Source organism: Miniopterus natalensis, chromosome 11 (assembly GCF_054644295.1).
Source record: "Miniopterus natalensis isolate mMinNat1 chromosome 11, mMinNat1.hap1, whole genome shotgun sequence".
Classification (NCBI taxonomy): domain Eukaryota; kingdom Metazoa; phylum Chordata; class Mammalia; order Chiroptera; family Miniopteridae; genus Miniopterus; species Miniopterus natalensis.
The window spans coordinates 24,673,997-24,693,820 of NC_142091.1; the positions used below are offsets into that span (position 1 = coordinate 24,673,997).

The following is a 19,824-nucleotide window of genomic DNA, read 5'->3' on the forward strand; positions in this document are numbered from 1 at the left end:
AGGGGGGAAACTAGGCAGGAAAGAGTAGCAGAGGCAAAGAGGCAGAGAAAGTTCTGTAAGGACTTGCTGAGGCAGAGCTGTAACCAAGGCGGCCTGCGTGTGGACGCTGGGAAACCGCAGGAGAGGAGTAAGTGGTTCTACTAGAGACAAGGAGCTGGGCTGCAGCCTACGAGGCAAAGAGACAAAGAGCCAGAGTGAGATAAGCTGCCAGGGCTCTGATTATGAACCAAGAATAGGATGCTGACGTGCACCCCGCAGCAAAGGGCTGCTGTTCGCACGCAGATCTCACAGCCACACCTGTGCAGGGGGAAATAGTCACCATCTAACCCAGCTGTCCAGGAGAGAGAGAATATGAGCCTCATGAATAATTTCAAAATAGCCACATTTTTTTAAAAAAGTAATACAGGTGAAAGTAATTTTAATAATATATTTTAGTTAATCCGCTATATCCAAAACAGTGTTTTAACATATAATCAATATACAAATTAGTAATGAGAATGTTCGATTTGTTCCCCCACACTAATGCTTTAAAACCCGGTGCGTGTTTTCACTCACAGCACATGGCATTTTGTAGAAGCCACACCTCAAGTGCTCGATAGCCACCTGGCACAGATGTGATCCCAGGGGAAAGTGAATTCCATTCTCCTGACCTCCTTACCATCTTTTAAAAGCCCAAATTCATAGGGCCAGAAAGGACCTCCAGAGATGTTCACAATGCAGGTCTGTACATTCCTGACAGGTTTCCCCTTAGCATCTCTGCTTGAGTTTAGGCAGCTTCAGACTGCACTGCAAACATCCCCCAATTCAACATCCCGGAGCGCTGACTTAGGGGTCCCCCGGCCAGGTTAATCGTGGTGGCTGTACTGTCCACTCTCCCATTCTAAGGGAAACTGCCTTAGCGCACCTTCCTCCTGCAATCCCAGGGCAGCTTTATGCGCCCACTTCTCCCCACGACCTCTCTAGGAGGCCAAGAGTGGGCACATGACTCTAGGAACCATTCCACCCATTGATGTTGTCACCTGGGCTGGAAAATCCCACCCCAGTAAGGACAGACCACATGGACCAGCCAGGCCAGGCAGATCCTCTGTCAGGAATACAGAGGCAGAATCCGTCAGCTGATGGGGGCAGATCTAGGTTTAAATCCCATCAGGAGAAGACACACAAGAAGCAGAAAGAGCAGCAATAATACTGGGTTTCCAGTCAGTCTTCGGGCTTCTTTATGTTCCTCTTCACTCTGTTTCCCAGATCAGCTTTCCCAAGGCCACTTTATTTTGACACAGCAGGTCTCCAGATGAGAGAATTTTGAAGGCCTCCTCTGGGAAGGTCTCCGAATAACCCTGGTTCCCGGAGCCTGTTGGACTCTCCCAGTACCAGCCACGCTGCGGGCTCCGGGGGCACAGCTGTTTTGCTCTTTCTGGTTTTCCATGACATTCCCGTATCTCTTTCGGTCACGACCAGTTTACAAGAATCCCTTCTGTTCTGAGGGAGCCTAAGGGAGCTGTGCCTTTCAGCAAAAAGGCCTGTCACAGAGATGGACGCTTTCACACACATTCGAGTGAAGGTCTTTTCCACCACTCCCCTCTGGACCTCGTCTACACTCATTGCCATGCCAACCCTGAGCCCGACAGGGAAGTGATGGGCCACTTTGAGTTGCATTCCTGAGTAATTCCTCTGAAAAGACCTCATCACAGTGGCGTTCTGGGGACTCTTTGAAGCCTTGCTTGCACCATTTATAGCAGTGGATCTCAGCCATGACTGCACATTAGAGCCTCCGGGGGCACTTTTAAAACATGCTGATGCCCAAACTCTCTCCCAGACAGGGCCTGGCCATCTGCATTTCTTAAAAGCTCTCCAAGTAATTCTAATGTGCAACCACAGTCTGCACTGAGAAAGATTGATACACAGAATATGCCCTTGTTACAGGCTTGGGTTTCTAGCAGAAAAAGTATACTTTTTTTTTTAATTACAAAAGAATTACATATTTGTATTTTAAAGAATAAATACAAAGTGGAGAATGATCCAAAGTCAAAAGTAAGTCTCACTCATCAGTAAACATATATGTATATCTGCACATATATGTACATGTATACTTGCATTAGCATAGACAATGGAAGAGCACACAAGAAACCATAATAGTTACTTCTAGGGAGTGAGGCTGATGGGGATTCTATTGATGAGTGTTTATTAATCAAAATGTTTTATTAGTTTAAATCTTTCAAAACACTTCGGTAGAAGAATAAATTGATATAGCTTTTAAAATGGCAATTGGGCATATTCTCTAATATAAAATTCATGTCTTTTGATCACTTCCAGGTATCCATGTTACAGACTACAACTGCAAAACAAATGAACATGAAGATATATAAAGAAGCATTCCTTATAACAAAAAAGGGAAACGCTTGAATGCTCCTCAATAAATAGTTAAATAAAATATAGTTACATTGTAAATACTATGCAGCCATTAAAACAAATAAGGTGACTATAAGAACTGATATGAAAAGTGTGAATCATAAAAATAAGAAGCCAGGTGCAAAGTGATTTATAAATAGGATCCACTTTGTGTATACACTAGGGAAAGAGGGGCGATTTCAAGCTTGGGAGTATGATGAGGCTTTGAAGGAAACATTCATTTGACATCATATACTTTATGTGTTTGATACCTTTTTTAAAACGTGCATTTATTATTTTGTAATTTTTTAAATAATAGAAAGAAGAAAGTTTTCTCACTTTTAATTTGTGCTTCTAAATTTCGGAGTTTATTTTCTTTTGTTATGAATATGGCCCATTTCTATTTCCTTTCTTCTGAGCAGCCTGTTCATGTGCTTGGCCCATTTTTACTCAATTTGTTTTTTCTTATTGAATGTACTATTAAAAATTTAAGAAAACATATTTTGCTATGTTACTTTTTTCATATGTCATTTGTATTTTGATTTCATTTATATGGTTTTCATCAATATTTCATTGTATGTGTCAATCTTTTTCTGTATAGTTTCTGGGTTTGGTGTCATGCTTAAGGAGGTCTTCCCTATTTCAAGATTATTAAACAATTTACCCATTTAAAATTAGTTTTATTGTTTAATATTAATATATTTTTATCAATCTGGAATTTATTTAGAAATAGGGATCCAGCTTATTTTCCTTTCCAAATGACAGTTGTTAGATGAGCCAGGTACAGAAACCCAGGCACAGAGACTCACCAGGGCAGGAAGTCCCAGGTGCCTAGCAAGGAAAGAAACTGGGAAAACGAGAACCTTGTCCTCAGGATAACATATCCTCAACCAGCATGTGGCTGGACATGCAGTTTAGATACCCTGAGCCTTTTCTCCCTAAAGATAACATCTAGGCCTCAGTTGTATTTCAGCTCCAGGCCCAGACAAGTGGCGCCTTGGCTGCCTCAGGGCCAGATACATTGACTATTGACCCCCTGCCCTGGCACCAACCAATCATTGGAGACCAGGACCCTGAAAGAGCACACCCGGAAAGCTGATAAATATTCTATTAAGACCCTCCCCTGAGACCTCCCCTAAGATTCCCACCTGTAAGAAAGAGATAAATATGCTCAGGGCAAAGGACCCAGTGCATACTCCCCTGGAGGGGGACACAACACTGCCATCTCCATCCCTCTGAGGGGACCCCAGGAGACTTGCAACCAAGGGAGCAATGGGCAGCAGGAGCTCATCCCTGACTTACCTCCTGAACCTGTCTCCAAGGCCCCCTTCTCTCTCTCTGACTTCTCAGTGAGCCAAAGCAGCCCAATCTGGGCTCTCCTGTGCTCCTTCTATGCTCCTCCTTGTTTCACTGTCCCAAGTATATTTTTGCTGCCATCATGGACCCAATACCCTTTGTCTTAGTGCTCTGTAGCCCTTCCCTTTGGATATCTCATCCCCTTTTAATAATTTAATTTTTCTTTATCCACCATCTGAGATGGCTATTTAGCCTGCCTCTGCACAACCCCCCACCTTAACCTTTCAGCAGTCTTCTTCCAATACCAATAGGTTTAATGCTACATTGCCAAGTTTGTTGGGTCTATTTCTGGACTCTTTATGGCTTTTCCATTGATCTATCTAGTATTGGAACAATATTTTAATTATTGTATATTGGAACATGCTCGAATATTTAGTATGGCAAAATTTCTTTTCCCACATTTCTTCCTCCCCCTACATTTTCTGGCTAGTCTCATTTTTTAATTTTAAAAGTTTGTTAAGGGACAAGATATTATAGACTTTTTTCTCCCTGCTCATCTCCTCTAAATTTAACTAAATACCCTAGAAATAACTCAACAGACAATCATAAAATTTATAATTAAAAAGCTCTTAAAAGAGAAATCTCTTGGTCCAAATTATTTTACTGGAGAATTTTACCAAGTATTTAAAAGAGAATTAATACCAATTTTACACAATCTCTTCCAAAAAATAGATGAGAAGAAATCACATTTTATCTCATTTTTTGAGGCCAGTATTGCCCTGATATCAAAGTCAAAGACAGCACAAAAAGGGAAAACTACAAATCAATAACTCTCATGAACTGAGATACAAATATTCCCAATAAAATATCAGTAAATTGAATCCAGCAGTTCTTTATAAAAAATGAATAATATATCATGTCCAAGTGGAATTTATTCTAGATATGCAAAGCTTGTTTAATATTTAAAAATCATTCAACTCTAAAGATGAAAAATAATATGATCATATCAGTTGATGCAAAAAAAACCCCAAAACATTTAACAAAATCTAATACTCATTCACAAAAATGTTCAACAAACTTAAGTATGGAAATTTCCTCAACTTGATCAAAAACACCTACAAAAATCTACAGTTAACACCTTATTTAATGGTGAAAGAAAGACTAAATGCTTTTCCTCTAAGACTGGGAAAAAGGCAAGGATGTGTGTTGTCACCACTCTTACTCAACATAGTACTGAAAGCTCTAGCCAGCACAATAAGGCAAGAAAAAGAAATAAAAGTCATACAGATTGAAACGGGAAAATAAAAATTATCTCTATTTTCACATGATGGTCTATGTAGAAAATCTCAATGAATCTACAAGAAAACTAGAACTAATAAATGAGTTCAGCACAATTGCAGGATTTAATATCAATACACAAAAAATTAAGTCTATTTTGGGGAGATAGTGATCAAAGGGTACAAACTTTAAGTTACAAGATGAATAAATTCTATAGACCTAATGTATAGCATGTGACTATAGTTAATAATAATGTATTACATACTTGAAATTTGCTAAATGAGTAAGATCTTGAGTAAGCTCTTTCAAATGTTCTCAACACACAAATATACATGGTAACTATGTGAGCTGATGGATATTTTAATTAGCTTGATTATGATAATCATTTCATCATGTATATATACATCAAAACAGAATACTGTACACTTTAAATATATACAATGCTTATTTTTCAATTATGCCTCAATAAAACTGGGAAATAAATAAAAGAAAAAAATAATTGTAGATCTATATACTAAATGTATACATAAAAATGAAATTCAACAAAGCAGTACCATTTTCAATTGTTCCAAATAAAATACTTTACTATAAAACTAACAAAATATGTGTAGAACCTTCATGCTGAACATCACAAAATGCTGATGAAAGAAATCAAAGACCTGAATAACAGCAGAAATTCTTCATGTTTGAGGACTGAAAGACTCCACATAGTAAGGATGTCAATTCTCTTCAAATTAAACTACATGTTTAACAGGATTCCTATCAAAATCCCAGCAAGGTTTTTGTAGGCATAGACAAGCATTCTATAACATTTATATGGAAAGTGAAAGGCCTGAAGGTAGCCAAAGCCAATTTTGAGACAGAACATCACCATGGGAAGAATCTCTCTGCCTGCCATATGGTTTATTATGTGGCTGCTATATAGCATATGACATAGGAATCTAGATGGTGTGGTATTGTCAGAGGGATGCACACATGGATCAGTGGAATAGAATGGAAAACTCAGAGATGGAATCATATAAATATACCCAATTTATTTCTGACAGAGGTTCAAAACCAATCCAACTAAGATGAGCTAACCTTTCTAACAAATGGTGCTAGAACAACTGGAAGTACAAAGGCAAGAAATGAACTTCAGCCTAAACCTGGAACCTCATATAAAAATTATCTCAAAACGGATTACAGATTTAAATGTAAAACCATAACGTTTTTAGGAAAAAATAAAAGAACAATCCATTAAAGGAAAAACTGATAAATTGGACTTTATCAAAATTTAAAACTTTTGCTCTGTGAAAGATACTATTCAGAGGATGAAGTGAAAATTTACAGAATCATAGAAAATATTTGTAAACTACACATCTGGAAAAGGATATGTATCTAGAACATATAAAGAACTCACAAAACTCAACAGTACAAAAACAATCCAATTAGAAAATGGGCAAAAGACATTAACAGACATTTCACTGAAGAAGATAAATAGATGGCAAATAATATATGAAAAGGTGGTCGACACTAGAACCCATTAGGGAAGTGCAAACTAAGATCACAAGATATCACCACCCAGCTATCAGAAAGGCTAAAATAAAAAAATTGCGATAACACCAAATTGTGACAAGGTTGCAGAGAACCTCCATTACTCATGCACTGCTGGTGGTAATGCAAAAGGCAACGGCCACTCTGGAAAATAATTTGATACTTCATTTTAAAACAAGAAATGGACTTCATAAGATCAAGATATTCCACTCGTGGGCACTTATCCCAGAGAAACCACAACTTATGTTCGTGCAGAAACTTGAACACAAATATATGCTCAAGCAGATTTATTTTTAATAGCCCCAAACTGGAAACAACCCAAATGTTCTTCAATGGGTAAATGAGTGAATAATTAAACAAACTCTGGTACATCCATACCTGTGGAATACTACTCAGCAGAAAAAAAGAACCAACTATTGATACATAGTTGGATGGATCTCAAAACATTTATGCTGAGTGGAAAAAGTCAGTCTCATGCATGTAAATACTGCATGATTCCATGTATAATACATTCCCGAAATAAAATTATATAGATGGACAGCAGATTAATGATTTCAAAGGTTAAGTATGGGAGTGGATACAAAGGGGTAGTAAAGAGAGCCTTGTGATATTTGTATAGTTTAGTATCTTGATTGTGGGGATACTTACATGAAGTTAATGTGATAAAAAGTGCATACAATTATACGCATAGACATATGCAAATGAGTACATGTATAACTGATCATATCCAAATAAGGTCTGTGGATTATACCAATGTCTACTTAGTTTTGATGATGTACTATAGTTATGCAAAATATTAACCTTAAAGGAGGCTGGGAAAAGCAGGCACACACTTGTGAATCTATTAATATTTCATAATAGAAGTGTTTTTTAATACACAAATCAGCTCTTCCTAAATAGTCAGAAAGTTTGCATTATTCTTGGTTTTAAAAATCCACATGACTGGACCAACCATAAATTTAATGAGACAAGTGCACCTAATGTCAGTTCATAGATTAAAATTTCAGTAACTCTTATTCACAAAGTATAAGTAAAGCAAGAGAACTTAACACATTTTGCTTTCAGAAGTACTGTTACCCCTTACCTTGATTGTCCTACCAAAGCAATGGCATGTGTAAACAGACAAACCTGACCACCCTGCACCACCCTGGGCTCACAGTTCCTGAGAAAGCCACCCAACTTCAATTTTTCCTTAAGTAGAATTTTAGAAAATAACAATAGTATGTATTGAGCACTAAACTACTCAACTGTAGGAGGTAAGAAGAGGACTTATAAGAAATTGGAAAATGTGGTCTTTGTTCATATTGTTTAAGATATAGGGGAAATATTGCACAATATGCGTTTTAAGCATTTGGAAATTTGTTTGGGAGACAACAAGAGAAAAAATGGCAATAGAATAAATATCCATAATATAGATATTCAGTTTGATTTAAATATTTATTGAACATATCTGGGGCACCTATAATGCAACTGATTGAAGCTCTGGGCTTGCCAGGGAGCCTGTGACTTTGGAATTTGTGACAATAGTACCATCACTGTGACACCCACACTATCACTACTACTGGTAACTGCTATTTATTCAGCCCACAGTGTGTCGGACACTATCTAGGCACTCGCAAATATCATCTCATTTAACCTTCATGAGAACTTTGTGAGATGGCATTATATCCAGATTTTAAAGTTGAAGAAATTGAGAAGAGAGATGCCTAGATACTTTCCAAGGTCAGCCAACTAGAAAATATCAGAGTCCAGACTGCAACCCAGGTCATCTGATTTCTAAATTTATGCTCTAACCTCTAATCCATGTGTCTTCCCTAAAGCTTGTTTAAACCCTCCTCTTTGCTGCTCTTTTACAGGGGTCTCAGTTGCTTTCTACCAGATCTCGGGGCTCCGGACATTGACTTGCCTTCATTTTTTTTCTGTTCTGCCTGCTTTCCCCAACAAATTCCATGTGGAGAATGGAGCAGGGTTAGAAGGGCAGGTAAGGGAGAGCTTCCTGCAGGGCTTTGTGTGAACAGGTAGGTGGACAGGTGATGGAGGCTGATAAGAGAAGAGTGTGAGTCTGTGTGTGTGTGTGTGTGTGTGTGTGTAAGGTTCTTTTTTCACAGATTTAGTTATAAGGGTAGAACTAGTTAGTAAAATAATTGAGTCTCTTTCTCAGGCTTTAAAAACTAAAACATTTTCTTCCTTAATGGTCTAAGGTCTGAGAGTATACAAGGACAAAGGACTCTGGATAGATTCCCCTACTCCCCCACACCTTCTGGGGCTTGATCTAGGCTCGCTTCTGAGTGTGCAAGACGACCACTTCATCTCAGTTATCTGCTGTTGCGTAACAAACAACCTACCTCCAAACCATAACACACAGTGTTATCCCTCAGGGCGCTGTGGGTTGACTGGGCTGAGCTGAGCACTTTTCACTTGGGGGCTCTCATACAGGTGAGGTCAGTGGCTGGGTCTGGAGTCATCTGAAGGCTCCTTTCCCGAAGCCTAAATGTGAATGGCTGGAAAACCCGGGGCACCTTGGGCTTCTCCGCATGGAGCCTCTGCACCGAGCCAGCCTGGGTTCTCACAGCACAGTGGTCTCAGAGTAACTAGCAGTCGTGCACTGGGGGTGGCTTGTGCCAACATGTCAGAGCTGATCCTGTGTATTACTTCCCAACCCTGCATTCAGTGCTGGCAATTGGCCATGGTGGGAGGGAGTATTTCTACCATGAAAACGGGCAAATGCTGCAAATCAAGGTTTTCCCTTTCCCCCCAGAGAGCTAGGTTGCCAGTGCATGAGTTTCCGTGGTGGTTGGCTTCCCCCCGAGTGAGTGAGCCAAGAAAGCCAAGAGGAGGAGGCAAAGCTTCTCAGAACCTAGCCATAGGTGTCTCCAAATATCACTCTTCTTCTTCCACTGGTCAAACGAGTCCTTAAACCTAGCCCCAATTTAAGAGGGAGAGAACTATCATTCATGTCCCATGGAAGAGCAGCAGAGAAATTGTGTAACATAGGACCTGGTACAGAGTAGGTGCTCCATAAATGCCGGATGGATGAATGAATGAGCAAAGTCACTGAAACACTAATCCATCTGTCCTTAAATGACTAAAAAGTATAAAGCTTTGTGGGAAGTTTTATTTCAACACCAGAGAGGTGAATGAATTTTAATTCCTCAAAAACCCTAAATCTAAAAATCGCCTGATAGAGATCTACTTGCGCTCTGGCATTCACAGATCTGATTATTCAAGCCCTCCCCACTCAGGTACTCAACTGGTACTGCACACAAGACAATTGCAGAGTGCTTGTTTTATAGGTATTTTTATACTATTTAGATTTGCTTTACTTCCCTAAGTAAACGGCAGATTCCTTAAGAGTGTTCACATGTGCTTCTTTGCCACTCCTCCTTCCTCCTGTGCCAGAACCGGGTAATTATACATGCGCGTGCACACGAATGCTTGCAAGATATATGCTGCTTAGAAATCATAAGCCTTAAAAGTGAAAGAAAGAAGAAAAGGAACTAAAAATTCTTAATTGCTATGTTTCAGAGCCTTCCTTAATGTTCTCATTTCACTCTTATGCTCCCCCAATGAAGTGGGCGTTATTATTTCCCCTTCACAGTTCAGGAAAATGTGTCTCCAGAAGGTTCACCAGCCGGGTCAAGGCCACACTAGAAATGGAGGAGCTGGGACTCAAATGTAGACCTGCATGGTTCCAAGGCCTGAGCTTTATGCTTCTTCAGGCCATCTCTCCACTGTAATACACACAACCTCTTTTCCCCCTTCTCTCTGCCTCCCTCCTTGAAGTATCTACAAGAATCATAAAAATGCTGATGTTTCTACACCCCAGATAGGAAAACAGGCATTTCAAATTCTGCCCTTGAAAAAAAAAAAAAAAAGTCCTTTAAAAGCTTAGGAAGATAAGCTTAAAATACATTAGGAAGGGAGTGAGCCAGGTAGCAGGGAGGTCAGCTAAAATGTTATTGCAATAACTAAGGCAAAGAGCATTGGTGGGTTGGACCAAGGTGGTGGTGGTGGTGGAATGGAGAGATGTGAAGAAATTGTGAGGGATATTAAGAACACAAAATCACCAGACTAGTGAATGATTGGGTTGTGCAGGTGCTGATCAATCCTCGTAGAATCATCTGGCTGCACCCATAAGGTAAGGCTAAAGAGAGGAAGCCTGCATGGGAGGTTTCCATAACCCTGGAAGATGACAGCACTTATTAAACTGGGAAAACAGCCATGGAAATGGGACAGTGGATGGATTTGAGAGACAATACGGAGGCAGAATCTCTTGGGTGTTTTGCCAAACTAGATGCGGGAATGTGAGGACAAAAGAGGGGTCAAGGGTGAGTCCAGAAATCTGTTATGGACAACCAGATGCTTTTCACTGAGCTAGGGACACAGAAGGGGGAGCAGATTGCAGGTAAGGATGACTACTGGGTAAGCCAATCTAGAGGCGGCCTGACAGCCAGTATGCAACTGCATTTATGACAAAACATGCATCTCCTCCTTAATGAGATTATTGCTCCCTTCAGAGGTTAAAAATGAACGCACTGAATACCGTGTGTTGTAGGGTTCTGTCAGGTAATAAAGGGCTTTTGAAGTTCTCAATGTTTTCACTTCACGGTGGTTCAACTCTCTCCAAAAGCCATTTATCACCCTGTAGGCGCCTCCGTCATGACCAAGATGTCTTTATTGAGCCTTCCCAGGCTAATGAGAGATGTCTGATTTAATCAGTGACGGTGACTCATATAACCCATTGAGAGTGTTGCAGGGAAGCTTTAGTGGTTCCTAGGACCACAGGTCTGCCTGCACACAACCCCCCACCTCCCCCCCAAAAGACCTCACGCTCATTTCTTAGAACTTAGGGGGGGACCCGGCCCTCACAGCGGGACAGCCATTGTTTACACAGGTGCCCGCCTGTCGGGACAGGAAGCCAGGGCCTCTTTGTCTCCTGCTACCCTCTGAGGAAGACGGAAGCCTCTCGCCACTGAATGAACAAATAAAGGCTCTCAGGAGAGCCGCTGCTTTTCTGAGCACCAGCTTCTGTCGTGAGACCCTGTAGGAGTTCCACCCGAAACACAAAGCCAGTCCTTGGGAAGGCAAAGGGGGTCAGAGGCCTACCCCAAAGGAAGCCACCTGTAGGTGCCTCCCCAGTGTGCGTGTTACACAACTCTCAGAGCAGGCACCGAAACCGAGCTCAGATTAGATTTTCCTGCCCACCACTCTGCGTGGGCTTCTGCTCACCCAGCCCAGGGCCTGCCGGCCCACCCGGGGGATTCCAGATGCCTGGGAAGCCACCGTCCTCCTCACCCAATCAAGTGTCCCTGGACCTGGCTCCAACTTTACTCAGCGATGCCCTAAAAAGTCCCCTCAAATCAAGCTTTCCTGGATGAAAACCCAAGAAATAAGAGCTTCCTTACCTGAGAGAAGGTCCTGGTGACCAGCAGGAGAAAAAACACCAAGTTATAACAGAAGTGACAGGGACTCACAGGACAAATCTGTTGGTTTTAAAAGAAGAAAGGTGACTTCATCCCGGGTGCCGTGGAGTTGAAAAGAGCAACGAGGGCTCGCTGGCTGGGCCAACTCTGCGTCTTCGGTGATGACTCCATCCAAATTATGCAGCCGCTGCCCAGACATGCTCAGCCTCCAGAAGGTAAATCTCTGGAATCTGACTAACCCTGTTTTCCAAGAGCTTCAGAAAGTCCTGAGGCACCAATCGCCTTACGCAGCACCAGGGATAGGAAAGCCATGCACTATTTCCCTGAGTCGTATCATTGTCTCCCAAGAAACTCACTATTTGGAAAAGAGCTTCTAAGAAAAGAAAGCAGGTATTTAAATTGCTGAGAGGTAAAAATTTTGCAGGAAGGAGGGTAAAGAGAAGAAGCAAAGATATTTCGGTGGGGATGAGGGGCATTAAGAAGCTGGAAATGGTCATCTTGCTAAGAAGTTTTCATTGCTGGTGGATTTATAAGTATACAAAGGTGACAAATTGGTGACAGCCGACTTTTCAGAGGGTAGTGGTATTCAGCTAAGCAAAGGAGATGAGTCACTTTATGGAAAGAAGGTGTGATCACCTTTCTAACAAAGGAAACCAATTTTAATTTCCTTTTTATTGAATATGTGCCACTCAAGCAAATTGGGGTCATTTGTAACAATAATATATCAGCTCAAAACATGCTCATATTTCACCAAGAAGACTTGGGAAAAGAGATGTTTAAATAAGGAATTTTCTCTTTTGGCTGTTAAAGGTGAGGCTGGAACAATGGAATTTGTAACACGGGATTCAAGGTCACGTCAAGCTATCCAGCAGGCCAGGCACGTCTCCTTGATGCCACTTGCTTGGGCTAAACTTTGGGCAGGACTTCTGACTGTGGTGCCAGGGCAAGGAATGGCAGTGGTGTGACCTCTGTTGGAAGTAGGGCAGAGGGTTGAGCTTACCAGCCCAGTGCCCTTTCCCTCTCACCCCTACTTCAGGAGACTGTAAGGGGACTTTGGGTCACTAGGCATGTGTTCAATTTCTTGCTGAGCTATTTTGAGGCTTTGGGATCTTGTGTCAAGCTTCACTCCAGAGAGAGTAAAATAAGAAAAAAATCTCTTCCTGTGTCGATAGAGGTATTTAGGCCCAATATTTAAAAGGAGTTTTTGAACTCAGAGATTTAAGAAATGTCAACGTGGCACCCTGGCTGAGTAGCTCAGGTCGTTAGAGCATTGTCCCAATGGGCCAAGGTTCCGGGTTTGATCCCCAGTCAGGGTACATACAAGAATCGACCAATGAGTCAATGAAGGCATAAGTAAGCAGAACAACAAATCAGTGTTTCTCTCTCTCTCTCTCTCATTCCCACTCCCCTTTCCTCTCTTTCTAAAAATCAATAAATACATTCTTGAAAAGAAAATATATTTTTAAAAAAATTTTTAAAAAGAAATGTCAACATGGCTTATAACAGGAACTTGCAAGTCTTTTGATCATGGTGTAAATATCGAGAACAGTAGAAGAGCAGAGTTGCATCAATGGTAAGGTCAATAAAAGGCCAGGAGCCATTTTTATTTGCTCCATCATAGTCTCCTCAAAGCCCAGTACCCAGAGTAGCACACAGCAGGCGCTCAGTAGGTACAAAAGTAAATAGTGTCAGCCCCCTTCCAGTTCCAGATTTCTAGGACAGCTCTGCTGAGTCGCCTTCTGGTAAACAAGGCAATAGCAGAGAGCATGAGCCAGTGGCCTTATGGAATGCAAGAGGAACTTGGCCATTTGTCTTGCCCCAGCGCCCAGGTTCATTGGTAAAGTTAGAATAGAGCAAAGAAAGCCAATTTCTGGACCCTGAGACTTCCTTTTGTCTAACCTGTTCTCTATATATCAGCCAGGCTCTAGTGTCTTTCCCTAGGATCAGAACTCCATTTAATGGGCAATCTGCCCGTTATCTCCAGTTATCTTTTGTTCTCAAGATTCTACCATAAAATTTTCAAACTTAGAGATAAGCTGAAAGAATTTTGCAGTTCATACCCATATACTCACCACGTAGTTTCTTTAACTGACATTTTACTGTATTTGCTTTATCATATATTGATCCTCTGTCTACTCCTCTATCCATCCAGCAACTCATTTAATTCTTTTTGTTATTGTGTTCCAAAGTAAGTTGCAGATATTAATGATGCCCGCAAATGTTACTAACCAGAGTTCAATATTTATTTATAATTTTTTCCCAGTGTTCTCGTATCATTTCCACCTCCTACCAACAACGTATAAGAGTTTTAGCTATTTTATATCCTTCTGATCACATTTGGTGTAGTAGTTATTTCAACACCATTTGTTGAAAAGACTTTCCTTTCCCAGTTGGGTTGCTTTGACACCCTTGTCTAAAATAAAATAAATGTATAAGTGTGAGTCTATTTCTGGGTTCTTGACTCTGTTCTATCAATCTGTTTGTTGATCTTTGTATCAGTACCACACTGTCTTGATTACTGTAACTTTAGGGTAAACCTTGAAGTCAAGCAGTATAAGTCTACAACCTTGGCTTCTTTGTTCAAGACTTCTTGAATATTCTAAGTTCTTTGCATATCTAGGGAAATTTTAGAATCAGTTTGTCAATTTTGATTAAAAAGCATAGAATTATGTTCAGGATTGTACTAAACTCATAGGTCAATTTGGTAATTGCCATCTTAACACTGAGTCTTTCAGTCGATTAACCTGGAATATCTCTCCATTTATTTACATATTTAATTTCTCTCAGTGTTGTTTTGTTGATTTTCTCTTTGTCATTGATTTTTAGCACTTTGACTATGATATGCCTAAGTATTTTTATTTTTATTTTGCTTGTTTTTCATATTAATCTTTCTTGGGGTTTATTGAGATTTTAGAGTCTCTAATATGTCTTTTACAAAATTTATGAACTTTCCACCCACTATTTATTCTAATATTTTTCTGTGTCATTCTTTCTCTCCTCTCCTCCTGGGGCTCTAATTATATATGTATAGACCTTTTGGTATTGATGCAAATATCTATGAGCCTCTGTACATTTATTAAATCTCTGTTCCTCAGTTTGGATCATTTCTGCTGATCTACTAATTCACTGACTTTTCCTTCTTTCGTCTCCCTTGTGCTTCCAAGAACATCCATTGAATTTTTATTTCAGCTATTTATTTTTTAGTTCTTATATTTTCACTTGGTTCTTTTTTTATAGTTTCTATTTAGCTGCCATAATTTTCTATATTTTTATTCATTATGAACATATTTTCCTTTACATACTTGAGCATAGCTATAAGAATGTCTTTAAAATTCTTGTCTGCTAATTCCCTCATTTAGGTCTTCTCAGGGTTGGTCTCTGTTGATCAACCTTTCTCTTTAAAATAAGCTATATTTTCCTGTTTCGTTGTATGTTGAATAATTTTGAAGTATATTTTGGTCATTGTGAATGATTATGTTGTAGAAAGTCTAAATTCTATTATGCAATTCTGATGAGTATTTTTTTCTTTTTTCTTTTTTTAAGATTTTTTATTGAGTTTTAGAGAGAGAGGAAGGAGAGGGGGAGAGAGAGAGAAACATCAACATGAAAGGGAAACATTGATCCATGCCTCCTGCAACCTGGGCATGTGCCCTGACCAGGAATTGAACAGCAACCTTTTGGGTGCATGAGACAAAGCCCAACCAACTGAGCAGCAGTGGCCCGGGCTCTGTTGAATATTGACTTTTCTTTATTCAGGCCTTTAAAGTGGCTGAACTCAAATTGCAAAACCCTATCTCCCCTGTAGCAGCTGGAATTTCAGTTCAGCTCTTTCAGCTGAAGCTGAGATCCCTAAAGTCTGCCTCTTGCATAAGTATCTCAGGAGTTGTCCTGAGGCCTGGGCAGAGAGCATAAGGCATCCCCTCTACTCTGCATATCACAGACAGGTCCCTGTTCTTAGGCTAAAAGCTGTAAATCAGGAGACTCATCCCATTCTAGTCTGTTCTTCAATGGTTTGGTGCCCTCTGGTTTCTGTTTTATTCTCTCTCCAGTACCTTCAACTAATTGGTTCTTATATTTTGTCCAGAGTTTATAGTTGTTATTTATGAGAAGTATGGTCCAGTAGGGGCTACTTGGCCATCTCAGAAAGCTTCAATTATCTTTTCAGTCATCTAGCTTACTTTCAACAAGATCATTCTTAGTGCTTTCTTGGAATACTAAGTATGTTTCATTTCAAGCACCACCTCAGATTGATTGATGATGTTGAAAAGAATACTGAGCTTCAACAGAAAAGGGTAACATAATAAAAAAGCAATTATTTTTATCATATATTGCTTTATCCCACATGTCTGTCTTGGATACAGGCGGGTCAGGGTAAGCCATATATTTACAATTTTTAATAGTTAGTTACAAAACAATATAATACTAAGCAGTTGTACCTGCTAGAACATCTCCTTTAAGTCAGATGTAATTGCTTGTTTAGTGGTTAATTTTTTCCATTAAATGTAAACTTCACGAGAGCTGGGATTGTACTTGTGATGTTCACTTTTATATGTCCAGTGTCTATCATGTGGAATCCAGGAGGCTCTCATTATTACAATTTTTTCACATACTTTTTTGTTATTCTCCAAATTTTTATTCTCAACCTTGGGTGCATTTTAGAATTACCTGCACAGTTTTGAAAAGTCGTCATGTTCATGCCACACCCAAGACCAATTAAATCACATCCTCAGGGATTGAGACTCAGACATTAGTATTTTTTAAAATTCCCAAGAGGATGCCAACATAGTTGGCCCTTGAGCAACACTGGTTTTAACTGCCCTGGTCCACTTGTACATGGATCTTTTTCTATAAACACACACAGCCCTTTCTGATTCTCCGGTTTCACATCCGCAGACTCAACCAACCGTGGATTGAAAACAGTATTTTCACATTCCCAGCCACAGTTTTCCAACCACGGATTCCCACCCTCGGATTGAAAACAGTATTTTCAAATTCCCAGTTGCATATGGAAAATACTGTGTTGAGTCCACAGTTGGTTGAATCTGCCGGTGTAAAGGGCCTACTATAGAGTCAAAAGTTACACTCGGATGTTTCACTGTGTGGGGGAGGTGCCCCTAACCCACAAGTTGCTGAAGGGTCAACAGTATATAGTCCAGAGGACCTAAAAGATGTCCCAGGTAGGACTAAAAGGTTTTTGTTCATTTGTTTGTTTTTTCATTTAAGTCTTTTACCAGTTTTGAGTTTATTCTTCAGTGTGGTGTGAGTTTGTGGTCTAGTTTCATTTTTATTGCATGTACCTGTCCAGTTTTCCCAGCACCATTTATTGAAGAGACTGTCTTTACTCTATTGTATGCTCTTGCCTCCTTTGTCAACTATTAATCAACCCTATAGGCCTGGGTTGGTTTCTGGGCTCTCTGTTCTGTTCCATTGATCCACATGCCTGTTTTTATGCCAGTACTGGGAATTTTGATTACAATGGCCTTGTAGTATAGTCTGATATCAGATATTGTGATACCTCCAACTTTGTTCTTCTTTCTCAAAATAGCTGTGGTGATTGGGGTCCTTTGTAGTTCCATATAAATTTTTGGACTATTTGCTTTAGATCTGTGAAATATGCCATTGGTATTTTAATAGGAGTTGCATTGAATCTATAGATTACTTTGGTAGTATGGACATTTTAATTATGTTAATTTTTCCAGGCCATGAACACGGTATATGCTTCCATTTATTTGTATCTTCCTCAACATCTTTCTTCAGTGTCTTCCCTCCTTGGTTAAATTTATTCCTAGTTAACTTATTTTTGTTGTTGTTGCAATAGTAAATGGAATTGTTTTCTTAGTTTCTTTTTCTGATAGCTCATTATTGGTGTATAAAAATGCCACCAATTTCTGAATATTAATTTTGTATCCTGCTACTTCACTGAATTCATTTATTAGCTCTAGTAGCTTTTTGGTCGAGTGTTTAGGATTTTCTATGTGCAATATCATGTCATCTGCGAATAATGACAGTTTCACTTGCCCCTTTCCAGTTTGTTTGCCCTTTTTTCTTGTTGTAGGATCGCTGTGGCCAGGACTTCCAGTACTATGTTGAATAAGAGTGGTGAGAGTGGGCACCCCTGTCTTGTTCCTGATCTTAGGGCAAACGCTTTTAGATTTTGCCTATTGAGTATGACATTGGTGTGGGTTTGTCATATATGGCCTTTATAACATTGAGGTATGTTCCTCTATTCCTACTTTGCTGAGAGTTTTTAATAAATGGGTGCTGGATTTTATTAAATGCTTTTTCTGCGTCTATTGATATGACCATGTGATTTTTATCTTTCACTTTTTTATGTGGCATCACATTTATTGATTTGTAGATATTGTAACAACCTTGTATCCCCCCCAAATAAATCCAATTTGATCATGGCCTGTAATCTTTTTATTGTGTTGCTGGGTCTGGTTATAAGGTTTTTCAGAATCATTTTCTGTCTCTTACATGACACAGCCCTTGCCCTCCAGGAGAGTTCAGAGAAAGCAGGATTTGAAGCAACTAAATATTAAACAATTAAAAAGAAAAAAGAAACCAAACATACACATTCAGGTGCTAAACTGCATAGAAGCTTCGACTTAGGTGCGCCCGGACAGACACACCCGAGCACAGTCAGAGGTAGAATCACCTGTACTGCTTGCTCCTTGGCGGAGCCCTGCCAATTACGTTGAGTCTCCTCCCTCTATAAAGGTTTTCTGGAGCAGGTTGGAGACAGAGGCACAGTAACACATCAGAACGATAGGTGATGTTGACTCTACCCCTCCCGTTTGGGAAAATTTCTGCTTTATTGAGTCCCCAGGTTCCTGGCCTCCGTTCTGCTTTTGTGGTTTTAGTGCTATTTTTAAATTCTATACCCAGCTTCAGAATTTGAGAAGACCACCCTCAACCAGAAAATTGCTGCTGAATTGTGCCATTGCTGGCCAGGCAGCCTACTTGGCTGGTATGGAACCCAGGTGAGTTGGGCATAAACATCTATCACCACCCATACCCATTTTTCCAGCTTGTCCCAGGGGAACTGATTGGCAACAAAGTACTGAGACTAGTTTTTCACCCAGGTGACACAACAGAAGCTCCCAGGAGATTGTAAAATGCCTATTCTTAGGCCCTTCCTCAGAACAGTTAACTTAGAGCCTCTAGGTGATGGTGTTCAATCCTTGATATTTTTGTCAAAGTGCCCCAGGAAATTAGGATATGACCCACGGTGAGAAATACCAGTGAGGCCACTTGATGGTCCATCGTCCCTGGCTGTGCGTGGATTTGAAATCCTGCTGCTCGGGAAGGCAGCATAGAGGAAAATGCTGGGTGTTATGATAAATAGGCTACAGTTTGAGTCCCTGCTTTGCCATTTACTGATTATGTAACATTGGCTTAGTTACTGAACATCTCTGACATTCCATTTAGTTAACGGTAAAAGGGGCAAAATAAGAGAACCCATCACTGAGACTCAATGAGACATCATATATAAAGCAACTGGCACTCAGTGGGTACCTAATGGACATGCTCTCCCTTCCCTCCCTGCACCCCCCACTCCCACCCTACCTTAGCTTGCAGTAAGAGCTATGGGCAGCTCTAGCTTGGTTTGGTGCTTGTTGTCCTTGATCTGCCCGTGACCATGACTTTAGTCTGGATTTGCAGCCCTGGACCCTGGACCTGACATTTTCATCTCGGCTTCTGAACTTGATCTGGCTCTTCTTTCCTGCCTTGCAGGTTTTGGGCCCAGTTTCCATCACCTGTTTCTGTTGCTCAGCCCTAAGCCCCACTGGGCCAGTTTCTAAAAGTAACTGGCCCCCTGTTGCTCTAGCTCCAGCTGAGTTTTAGCACCAGGAGGGGGTGGGGCTAATTTTAGACTTGTCCTGGACTAACATCTGAGAAAAGG

At 40.3% G+C, this 19,824-nt stretch overlaps 1 protein-coding gene across 3 annotated transcripts in view; it reads right to left on the reverse strand.

The window, feature by feature from the left end:
• AMOTL1 (angiomotin like 1) overlaps positions 1–19,503 on the reverse strand; it is a 144,492-nt gene extending 124,989 nt beyond the window's left edge. For 2 of the 3 annotated variants that reach the window (XM_016206778.2, XM_016206777.2), the window contains exon 1: positions 11,901–12,042. The gene's annotated coding sequence lies outside the window, so the exon portion shown is untranslated. Of the gene's footprint in view, positions 1–11,900; positions 12,043–19,487 lie in introns of those variants that run through there. The other variant, XM_016206775.2, reaches the window with a different exon arrangement.
• Positions 19,504–19,824: the final 321 nt, after the last annotated feature.